The following is an 11,761-nucleotide window of genomic DNA, read 5'->3' on the forward strand; positions in this document are numbered from 1 at the left end:
CAGTCTCACCAACATGGAGAAATCCCGTCTTTACCAAAAATACAAAATTAGCCAGGCGTGGTGGCGCATGCCTGTAATCCCAGCTACTCGGGAGGCTGAGGCAGGAGAATCTCCTGAACCTGGGAGGCAGAGGCTGTGGTGAGCCAAGATTTCACCATTGCACTCCAACCTAGGGCAATAAGAGCGAAACTCCATCTCAAAAAAAAAAAAAAAAAAAAAGAAACAAAATTTAAGAAACAAAGATAAATAATGTGTTTCAATTAGCACATTCAAGAAGATATTGTATTTATAGAACCAAAGCATGATGCCCTAAAAATTGAACAGATAACAATAATAAGTTATTAGAAATTTAAAATATGACTTCCAATTTTACAATGTGATAAATGAGTTAGAAAATAAAGTTGGGCTGGGTGCAGTAGCCCATGCCCTGTAATCTAAGCACATTGAGAGGCCAAAGTGGGAGGATGGCTTGAGGCCTGGAGTTTGAGACCAGCCTAGGTAAGATAGGGAGACATTGCCTCTACAAAAAAAAATTTTTTTTTTTTTGAGACAGAGTTTCACTCTGTTGCCTGGGCTGAGGTGCAATGATGTGATCTCGGCTCACGGCAACCTCTGCCTCCCAGGTTCAAGTGATTCTCCTGCCTCGCCCTCCTGAGTAGCTGGGATTATAGGCATCTGCCACCACACCCGGCTAATTTTGTATTTTTAGTGTATTTTGGTGTTTCCCCATGTTAGTTAGGCTGTTCTCGAACCCCCAACCTCAGGTGATCCTCCTGCCTCAGCCTCACAAAGTGCTGGGATTACAGGCGTAATTTTAATTAGCCAGGTTGGAGCCAGGCTGGAGTCAGTGTGGTCACTCACACCTATAATCCCAGCATTTTGGGAGGCCGAGATGGGTGGACCACTTGAGGTAAGGAGTTCGAGACCAGCCTGGCCAACATGGTGAAACCCTGTCTCTACTAAAAATATAAAAATTAGCTGGGTGTCGTGGTGGGCACCTGTAATCCTAGCTACCTGGGAGGCTGAGGCAGGAGAATTGCTTGAACCTGGGAGGTAGAGGTTGCAGTGAGCAGAGATCGTGCCACTGTACTCCAGCTTGGGTGACAGAGCAAGACACTGTCTCGAAAAAATAAATTAAAAAAAAAAAAAAATTAGCCAGGTGGGATGGTGGACCCCTGTAGTTGTAGCTACTTGGGAGGCTGAGGTGGGAGGATTGATTGAACCTAGGAGGTTGTGGTGGCAGTTAGCTATGGTCATGCTACTGGACTCCAGCCTAGGTGACAGAATGAGACCTTATCTCTAAAAGAAAAAGGAAAGTTGAGCACTTTGGGAGGCCAAGGCAGGAGGATCACTTGAGGCCGAGAGTTCAAGACCAGCCTAGGCAGCATAGCGTGACCTTGTCTCTACAAAAAAAGAATTTAAAAATTAGACGGGTGTGAAGGTGCAGGCCTGTAGTCCAAGTTACTTAGGAGGCTTAGGCGGGAGGATCACTTGAGTCCAGGAGTTCAAAGCTGCAGTGAGCCATGATCATACCACTGCACTTCAGCCTGGGCAAGGGAGTGAGACTCTATCTCTAAACAAAAAGAGAAAAAAGAAAAAGAAAGAAAAGGAAATTGAGGAAATAAACTTTAAAGGCAAATACAAAATTAAAAAAGAGGAAAGCAAAGAAAAGGGGGAAAATCAAAATTCTCTAACTAGTGGATATTTAAGGAAAAATAACAAAGACAACAGACCAAGAAAGAATCGTTTAAAATACAGATGAGACAAAGCTGGAGAGAACCAAGTGCTCTTCATGTGCCTAAGAGAATGAAGGAGGGAAAAAAAAATACTACATCCTTGAGAAATGTCACAACCAACAATAAAGAACTGACTTTGAAATGGTGATTGACCAGTAGCTGTGGCTCATGCCCATAATCCCAGAACTTAGGAGGGTTGATACAGGACGTTTGCTTCAGGTCAGGAGGTTGAGGCTACGCTGAGATCTCACCTGATGACTGCACAACTGTGAAAAGATATTAAAGTTATTGAATTGCACAGTTAAATGATCTTATGCTATATAAAACATATCTTTTAAAAACTTTTTTAAAAAAATGGCCAATAGCCTACTAAAGTTTCTGTTTAGGTTAGTTGGAGTATCTGAAGTGTCATTTTAAACATTAAAAACAGGGCTGGGTGCGGTGGCTCTCACCTGTAATCCCAGCACTGTGGGAGGCTGAGGCAGGTGGATCATTTGAGGTCAAGAGTTCAAGACCAGCTTGATCAACCTGCTGAAACCCCGTCTCTACTAAATACAAAAAAAATTAGCCAGGCGTGGTGGTGCATCCCTGAAATCCCAGCTACTTGGGAGGCTGAGAATCGCTTGAACCCTGGAGGCAGAGGTTGCAGTGAGCTGAGATTGCGCCACTGCACTCCAGCCTGGGCAATAGAGTAAAACTCTGTCTCAAAAAACAAGCCATTAACAAAACCATAACCATAAACAAAAACCATTAACAACCGTAACAGTCATCTTGGTTCTCCACTATCTTTTTTTTCTGAGACACAGTCTTCCTCAGTTGCCCAGGCTGGAGTGCAGTGGCTTGACCTAGGCTCACTGCAACCTCTGCCTCCTCGGTTCAAGCAATTCTCCTGCCTCAGCCTCCCAAATAGCTGGGATTACAGACACCTGCCACCACTCCCAGCTAATTTTTGTGTTTTTAGTAGAGACAGGGTTTCACCATGTTGACCAGGCTGATCTCAAACTCCTGACCTCAAGTGATCAGCCTGCCTTGGCCTCCCAAAGTGCTGGGATTACAGGAATCAGCCACCGCATCTGGCCACTCCCCTCTTTTAAATATAACTTTCAAATCTGTTTTATTCTTTCTTTTAAGAGTAAAAAGAACATAAACTTTTTAGATGGCTCAGGTACTTAGCAAGTCAATGAAGTGGAAACATTTTGTCATGTTAGTTGTAATGAAAAGATCTGTGATTTACAGATATTTTCCAGCATTTCAGATTCTGTATGACTTTTTGGCATGTGGCAAAATGATTCGAGCTGACATCTTTTTTCCATAATTCTGCTGTAAAGAAATGAGAATCAGATGGATCAGCAGCCAAGTGAGGGAGGCTGGAAGGCCATGCACCAACACCTTCAATGTTTGCAGGGGAAATGATTTTTCGAAACCTTAATTATTTTAAATTCAAGATGCTTGTGTACACATTACACAATATTTTCCTTTTAATTCAAGAACATTAGCAAGATTGTTTATTAGCATTCTCTCTCTCTTTTTTTTTTTTTTTTTTTTTTTTAAGACAGTCTTGCTTTGTCACCTAGGCTGGAGTGCAGTGGTGCATTCTTGGCTCACTGCAACCTCGGCCTCCCGGGTTCAAGTGATTCTCCTGCCTCAGCCTCCCAAGTAGCTGGGAATACAGGTGCCTGCCACCACACCTGGCTAATTTTTGTATTTTTAGTAGAGGGGGGTTTCACCACGTTGGCCAGGCCGGTCTTGAACTCCTGGCCTCGGGTGATCCACCTGCTTTGGGCTTCCGAAGTGCTGGGATTACAGGCATGAGCCACCATGCCCGGCCTATTAGTGCTCTCTTTTGAAGCCTCTTTTCAGGAAGCTTCCTTATGCAGGTTCCCTACCGCTACAGTTGACATTTTGTATCAACCAAGAAACCTATGTAAAATAAAAATAGGAAGTATAAAAAAGGTCATGAAATACTGACCTTTAACCATGCTGTCTTTTTGGTACATTTCCCAGACTAGCAGTCTATTAGAAGTGGAAGAAACCGCCGGGCGCAGTGGCTCACGCCTGTAATCCCAGCACTTTGGGAGGCTGAGGCAGGTGGATCATTCGAGGTCAGGAGTTCGAGACCAGTCATGGCCAACATGGTGAAACCCCATCTCTACAAAAAATACAAGAAAATTAGCTGGGCCTGGTGGCACGCACCTGTAATCCCAGTTAGTTGGGAGACTGGGGCAGGAGAATTACTTGAACCTAGGAGGTGGAGGTTGTAGTGAGCTGAGATTGTGCCACTGCACTCTACTGCACTTCAGCCTGGGTGACAGAGTGAGACACTGTCTCAAGAAAAAAAAAAAAAAAAAAGGCCAGGCACGGTGGCTCACTCCTGTAATCCCAGTACTTTGGGAGGCCAAGGCAGGCAGATCACTTGAGGCCAGGAGTTTGAGACCAGCCTGGTCTTGAAATACAAAAAAATTAGCCAGGTGGTGGCAGGTGCCTGTAATCCCAGCTACTCAGGAGGTTGAGGCAGGAGAATTGCTTGAATCTGGGAGGTAGAGGTTGCAGTCAGCCGAAATCGTGCCACTGCACTCTAGCCTGAGCAATAGAGCCAGACTCAGTCTCAAAAAATAAAAAATAAAAAAATAAAAAAGGCCGAGCACAGTGGCTCATGCCTATAATCCCAGCACTCTGGAAGGCTGAGGCAGGCAGACTGCCTGAAGTCAGGAGGTCGAGACCACCCTGGCCAACTTGGTGAAACCCCATCTCTACTAAAAATATAAAAATTAGCCAGACAGGATCGCGAATGCCTGTAATCCCAGCTACTCAGTGGGGCTAAGGCAGGAGGATCCCTTGACCCCAGGAGGCAGACATTGCAGTGAGCCAAGATCGTGCCACTGCATTCCAGCCTGGGCGACAGAGTGAAACTCTGTCTTAAAAAAAAAAATTAACAACTCACACCCCTACACACACATACATTCCTAATCCCCTGATCCCTCTCCACTTTAATCTTTGGCACTTTCTAATATGCTAAATAATTTAGCTATTTATCAAACTTCTCATTCATTGGCTGTCTCCCACCATCAGAATGCAAGTTCTTGCAGGGCAGGGGTTTTTGCTTTTTGTCTATATTGGTCCTGCTGTATCTCCAGCTCCTCCAACAGCCTGGTGCCTGGTTGGTTCTCAACCCATAATGTTTGTTGAATGAATGAGTGGAGTTCGTGAAGACTGGGATCAGAATAACACAAGACTTGCAGGACAGGCCACGTTCTCTGGTCTTATCCCCAAGGAAGAAAATGTGACACGTGAGATCTTTCAGTAGAGGGCACGGGGAGAACCGGCTACCTGAAAATACAAAGATAACCAGCACTGGTTGGGCGCAGCGGCTCACGCCTGTAATCCCAGCACTTTGGGAAGCTGAGGCAGGCGGATCACGAAGTCGGGAGATCGAGACCATCCTGGCCAACATGGTGAAACCCTGTCTCTACTAAAAATACAAAAATTAGCTGGGCGTGGTGGCGCATGCCTGTAATCCTAGCTACTCAGGAGGCTGAGGCAGGAGAATCGCCTGAACCAGGGAGTTGGAGGTTGCAGTGAGCCGGGATCGCACCACTGCACTCCAGCCTGGCGACAGAGCAAATCTCCATCTCAAAAAAAAAAAAAAAAAAAAAAAAAAAAAACGCAAAACCAAAACAAAACAAAACCCAGCCCCACCTCATACTGGTCAGGAATATTAATTCCATGCAACTATAGATCCAAATGTAAAATAGTAAACTACTAAAGTATTAAAAGCAAATGTGGGCTGGGTGCAGTGACTCAGGCCTGTAATCCCAGTACTTTGAGAGGCCGAGGCGTGTGGATCACCTATCACCTGGGGTCAGGAGTTCAAGATCAGCATGGTTCTGGCCAACATGGAGAAACCCTGTCTCTACTAAAAATACAAAAATTAGCTAGGCGCAGTGGCTCACGCCTATAATCCCAGCACTTTCAGAGGCCAAGGCAGGCGGATCACCTGAGGTCGGGAGTTCAAGACCAGCCTAACTCACATGGAGAAACCCTGTCTCTACTAAAAATACAAAATTAGCTGGGCATGGTGGTGCATGTCTGTAATCCCAGTTACTCAGGAGGCTGAGGCAGGAGAATCGCTTGAACCCGGGAGGCAGAGGCTGTGTGAGCCAAGATCGTGCCATTGCACTCCAGCCTAGGCAACAAGAACAAAACTCTATCTCAAAAAATAAAATTAAAAATAGATAAATAAAATAAAAATTACCTGCCGCGGTGGTGGGTGCCTATAATCCCAGCTGTTTGGGAGGCTGAGGCAGGAGAATCATCTGAACCAGGGAGGTGGAGATTGCAGTGAGCTGAAGTTGTGCCACTGCACTCCAGCCTGGTCAACAGAGCGACTGTCCCCCCAAAATTTAAAAGGCCGGGCGCAGTGGTTCATGCCTGTAATCCTAGCACTTTGGGAGGCCAAGGCGGGTGGGTCCCCTGAGGTTAGGAATTTGAGACCAGCCTGACCAACATGGTGAAACCCTATCTCTACTAAAAATACAGAAATTAGCCGGGCATGGTGGCGGGTGCTACCATCACCTATACGTGGCTAAATCTATCATTTTCACTTTTGCCTAGCTGATGGTAAATGTCACCCAAAAATGTTACTTGATGATGTTTTAACCTGCATTTGTTTAATTCCCTGGGCAGCTGAGCATCTTTTCATGCTTATTAATCAACGGCCTTCCTTTTTCTCCTTATTATTATTTTTTTTTTTTGAGAAGGAGTCTTGCTCTATCACCCAGGCTGGAGTGCAGTGGAGCAATCTCGGCTCACCGCAACCTCTGCCTCCCAGGTTCAAGCGATTCTTCTGCCTCAGCCTCCCGAGTAGCTGGGATTACAGGCATGTGCCACCATGCTTGGCTTATTTTGTATTGTCCTCTTTTCTTTCTCTTCTCCTCCTCCTCTTCCTCCTCCTCCTTCTTCTTCTTCTTTTAATTAGTGATGATGTCTTGCTGTGTTACACAGGTTGGAGTGCAGTGGGATGAATCATAGCTCACTGTAGCTCACTGCAGCCTCGAACTTCTGGGCTCAAGCAACGCCCCCCACCTCAGCCTCCCAAGTAGCTAGGACTACAGACGTGTACCACCATGCTTGGCCAATTTTTAAAAATGTTTTATGGACATGGGGCCTGCTTTGATGCAGGCTGAGAGCCCAGCCTGACAGCGGTATCCCACAAGAGTCATTTGCCTGGGTGATCTTGAACTCATGTCCTCAAGTGATCCTCCTCTGTCAGCCTCCTGAAGTGCTGGGATTGCAGGTATAAGTCACTGTCCCCGGCTTTGTTTTTTCTTAGAGCATAATTCAAACCTGTAATTGCATGTTTAATCTGTTTGACTATTTTAGTGTCTGAACCCCAGACAAGAGCAAGGGCTATGTGTATTCTGCCACTTAATGTGTCCCTGGGGCCTGATACTGGGGCCTGACTCATTGAATCACTCAACTGGCTGCCCTCTTACAATGGGAGGAATAATGCTTCCTAGGAATCAAGCCATGAGAAACTAATGTTAAGAAGTGGCCAATAGTATCTGAACCATGTGTAACCAGGAGAAGTGCCGAGAGCCCTGAGCACATACTCTGGGCTAGGTAATGGGAGCCCTTGTAGTCTCTCTTCCATCTTACACAATCTATAGATGCTAGGAATTTGAATGTGTAGGATCAATTGCAAAGTCAAAACTTCTGCTGGCTCTTCGGGTTTCCAAAGGATGGAAATATGAAGTAGATGTTCTTCTCTAATAGACCATCTTAGTCAGATGCAGATATAGAAAGATTTCAGGGCCAGAAGGGTATACAAATGTAATGAGAATGAGGAGTCTGATTGGCATTGTCCAACATGGAGCCACTGGCCACGTGTGGCCACCAAACACGTGTGGCTACCGAACACGTGTGGCTGGTCCTAAAGTCTTCGACTTGGCCGGCAGTGCTGGGCTCAGCTGGGCTCAGCTGCTCTCACTCATATGTCTTTATAGCTACTCCTCTCAAGCGGTGGACTCAGTTTCCACACCTCTGAATCTGGGTGAACCCTGGACTCGCTTTGGCGGCAGCAGCAGAAGGCAGCAGAAGTGGCTGCGTGCTGATCAGCGGGGGCTGGTGAGGGGCTAGCTGGTCTAGGATGGCCTAGATTGGGACACCTGAACTCCCCTTCTCACGGTCCCTGCTTGTCCAGCAGCCTGGCCTGGCCTTTCTCCGTGGCGGAGGCAGAGGTCCAAAGCAAAGGAGTCCACGCAGGTTCTCTTCAGCTGGAGGAAAGCAGAGGCATCGGCCCAGATTATGCCTCTGTCACATAAAAATGATTTTCAGCTGAAGGCAATTAAGAAGCAGAAAATACAGGAAAAAGTCAGGTTTCTCTCCCCTTTCTGCCTAAAGGCATGACATAAACTCTCCTTCACTGGAGACAACCATTAACTCTGCCCAGCCACAGGCGGTATCAGAGGCTGCTGCAGACAAATCCTGCTGCATCAGCGTCCTCTCGGATATTTACCTTTGCACAGTTTCTCACCTTTGGAGGCCTAAAACTTTCTTTTGTCCTGTTATTTCTCTTTTTTTTTTTTTTTTTTTTGAGACGGAGTCTCGCTGTGTCTCCCAGGCTGGAGTGCAGTGGCGTGATCTCGGCTCACTGCAAGCTCCGCCTCCCGGGTTCACGCCATTCTCCCGCCTCAGCCTCCCAAGTAGCTGAGACTACAGGCGCCCGCCACCACGCCCGGCTAGTTTTTTGTATTTTTAGTAGAGACGGGGTTTCACCATGTTAGCCAGGATAGTCTCGATCTCCTGACCTCGTGATCCACCTGCCTCGGCCTCCCAAAGTGCTGGGATTACAGGCTTGAGCCACCGCGCCCGGCCGTCCTGTTATTTCTCTACAAATTTATTGTGTCCTTTGGAAGATGCTGTGTAAGGCAGTGTTCTGAGCCACTGTGTTGTTACTTTTCATTTAGGTTTGTCCTGCGTGATGTATGCTGCATGTGTTAATGAACTGTTCTTGGGCAGGCACAGTGGCTCATGCCTGTAATCCCAGCACTTTGGAAGGCTGAGGCAGGTGGATTGCTTGAGCACAGGAGTTGCAGATCAGCCCGGGCTACATACCGAAACACATGTAGTCCCCAAAAATACAAAAATTAGCCTGGCATAGTGATGTGCCTGTAGTCCCAGCTACTTGGGAGGTTAAGATGAGTGAATCACCTGGCTAACACGGTGAAACCCCGTCTCTACTAAAAAAATACAAAAAACTAGCCGGGCGAGGTGGCAGGCACCTGTAGTCCCAGCTGCTCAGGAGGCTGAGGCAGGAGAATGGCGTAAACCCGGGAGGCAGAGCTTGCAGTGAGCTGAGATCCGGCCACTGCACTCCAGCCTGGGTGACAGAGCAAGACTCCGTCTCAAAAAAAAAAAAAAAAAAAAAGATGAGCGAATCGCTTGAGTCAGGGAGGTGGGGGTTGCAGTGAACCAAGATGGAACCACTGCACTCCAGCTTGGGCCACAAAGCAAGACACTGTCTCAAAACAAACAAACACACTTCTTGTCTGTGAATCTTTTTGTTAAGGAGCCTATTTTAGTCCCTTTTGTGCTGCTGTAACAGAATACCAGAGACTGGGTAATTGATAATTATAGGCATGAGCCACCACGTCTGGCCTGATATACCTCTTTCTCAGTGAAGACACAGGGGGATATAAAGGCCAATGGCTTCGATGGAGCGTGGTGCCAGGGGCATAAAGGGAACAGAGTCCAGGCTGTGTATGCATGTGAGTGTGTGTGTGTGTGTGGGGGGCACATGTGGGATATTCAGAAGCAATATCACCAGATTTTGCTCCCAGCTGGGCCTAGGGCACCCCTTTTCAGCTGCTTCAGGATGCATTCCAAGAGAGGGGAGTCTAGGGGAAAGAAAGAGTTTGGGTAGAGGCCAAGTCATCTGAACTGTTAATAGAAAAACAGTAGTCAAATTAAGCAGACTTTATTTGAGCAAAGAAACTTTATTAATCGGGCAGCACCCTGATTCCACTCAGCAACACTGGTAGGCCAAATTTATTGGAAGTAGCACAAATAAACAGTCTGATGGGGTGCAGCTCAGCATTTACCTTACACAGACTTGGTCTAATCAGTTGGTAGCCTGTGACTGGTTAAAGCACAGCTGCTGTGACTTGCTGAGATTCAGCTATTTGTTACAAGAATATAGTCTCGGTTGGGAGGCAGTTTACTTAAATACTAAGTTAGATTGCAGTTCAACAGGTATGGCAGCAGCTTTGGGCCAAATTATTATTATTATTTTTTTGAGACGGAGTCTTGCTCTGTCACCAGGCTGGAGTGCAGTGTGCAATCTCAGCTCACTGCAACCTCTGCCTCCTGGGTTCAAGCGATTTCTATGCCTCAGCCTCACGAGTAGCTGGGATTATAGGCGTGTGCCACGATGCCTGGCTACTTTTTTGTATTTTAGTAGAGACAGGGTTTCACCATGTTGGCCAAGATGGTCTCGATCTCGACCTCGTGATCCGTCCACCTCGGCCTCCCAAAGTGCTGGGAACTTTGGGACAAATTTAATTGAATTTAAACATTTCTGCCTTTTGGTCAGCCTCTCAATTTTGAGAGATTGACCAAAACCTTGGGCCCTGACTCCATTTTCTGTCACCATCATAATGGACTTGTTTTGTTTCAGTATTGACTTCACAATTCATGATTTCACCTTAGTTGGATGATTCTTTATGCTTTCTTCATGTTTTTGTTATTCGAACCCTAATGGGCCAGTTGATGTATAAAGGATGGCTGCATAGGAGTATGTAAGACTTCCCAGGGGAAGCAACACATCAGAGAGACTATTATTATTGTTTTTTTATTATTATTTTTGAGAGGGAGTCTCACTCTGTTACCCAGGCTGGAGCGCAGTGGCGCAATCTTGGCTCAATGCAACCTCCACCTCCTCGGTTCCAGCAATTCTCCTGCCTCAACTTCTTGAGTAGCTGCGATTACAGGCATGCACAACCACACTGGCTAATTTTTGTATTTTAGTAGAGATGGGGTTTCACCATGTTGGCTAGACTGGTCTTGAACTCCTGACCTCAAGTGATCCATCTGCCTCGGTTTTCCAAAGTGCTGGGATTACAGGCTTGAGCCACCGCTCCTGGCCTATTATTATTATTTAAGATGAAGTCTTGCTCTGTCACCCTGGCTGCAGGGCAGTGGCGCAATCTTGGCTCACTGCAACCTCCACCTCTTGGGTTCAAGCGATTCTCCTGCCTCAACCTCCTGAGTCGCTGGGATTACTGGCATGCACAACCACAGCAGCTATTTTTTGTATTTTTAGGAGAGACAGGGTTTCACTATGTTGGCCAGGCTGGTCTCAAACTCCCGAGCTCAAGCGATCTGCCTGCCTAGTCCTCCCAAAGTGCTGGGATTATAGGCGTGAGTCACTGCGCCTGGCCAGGGAGACTATTATGATGACTATGAGTGGACAATGCCAAGAAACAGGAGTACACTCCTTATCAGGAGTTTCTACAAACAACTAGTCAAATAACTCAAAGTCCACGCAATAAAGATAGTTCAACAGCATTTAACTCTAATTGGTCAGTCTTTGTTCTGGGGATGATGGCGATTAAAGCCCAAACTCACCCCATTAAATGAGAGATCTATATTTGAGAGGTCTCAGAGACCTCCACTCAGCAACAGTGGACAAGCAGCGTTTATAAACAGAAAAAAGGAAGTGGCACTGGATATAGGCCGATTGGTGACAGCTCAGCCTTTGTCTAATTTGGACACATCCGGTCAGTCTGCGGTCTGCCCCTGGCTGAAAGCTGGCTGCTAAGGTTGGAGGAGACTCCTTTTTCCTTACAAGAATATACTCTGGTCAGGTTGTAGTTTGTTTACATATTAAATAAGGTTACATCCCAGTCAAATCCTCCCTACAAAGTATCCCCTATTCTGACCTCTATCACCATAGACTAGTTTTTCTGCTTTAAATAAATGGAATCACACAATAAAAAGAGAAAAAAATGAGGTTACAGTTCACTAGA

At 46.3% G+C, this 11,761-nt stretch overlaps 1 long non-coding RNA gene across 1 annotated transcript; it reads right to left on the reverse strand.

Annotated features, from left to right (window-relative positions):
• Positions 1-1,769: 1,769 nt before the first annotated feature.
• LOC144337748 (uncharacterized) lies at positions 1,770-3,846 on the reverse strand. Its single transcript, XR_013411242.1, has 2 exons — positions 3,706-3,846; positions 1,770-2,002 (listed from the first exon to the last, which is right to left on the reverse strand). It is a non-coding gene; the product is annotated as an uncharacterized LOC144337748 (long non-coding RNA).
• Positions 3,847-11,761: the final 7,915 nt, after the last annotated feature.

This window comes from Macaca mulatta, chromosome 20 (assembly GCF_049350105.2).
Source record: "Macaca mulatta isolate MMU2019108-1 chromosome 20, T2T-MMU8v2.0, whole genome shotgun sequence".
In the NCBI taxonomy this organism is placed as follows: domain Eukaryota; kingdom Metazoa; phylum Chordata; class Mammalia; order Primates; family Cercopithecidae; genus Macaca; species Macaca mulatta.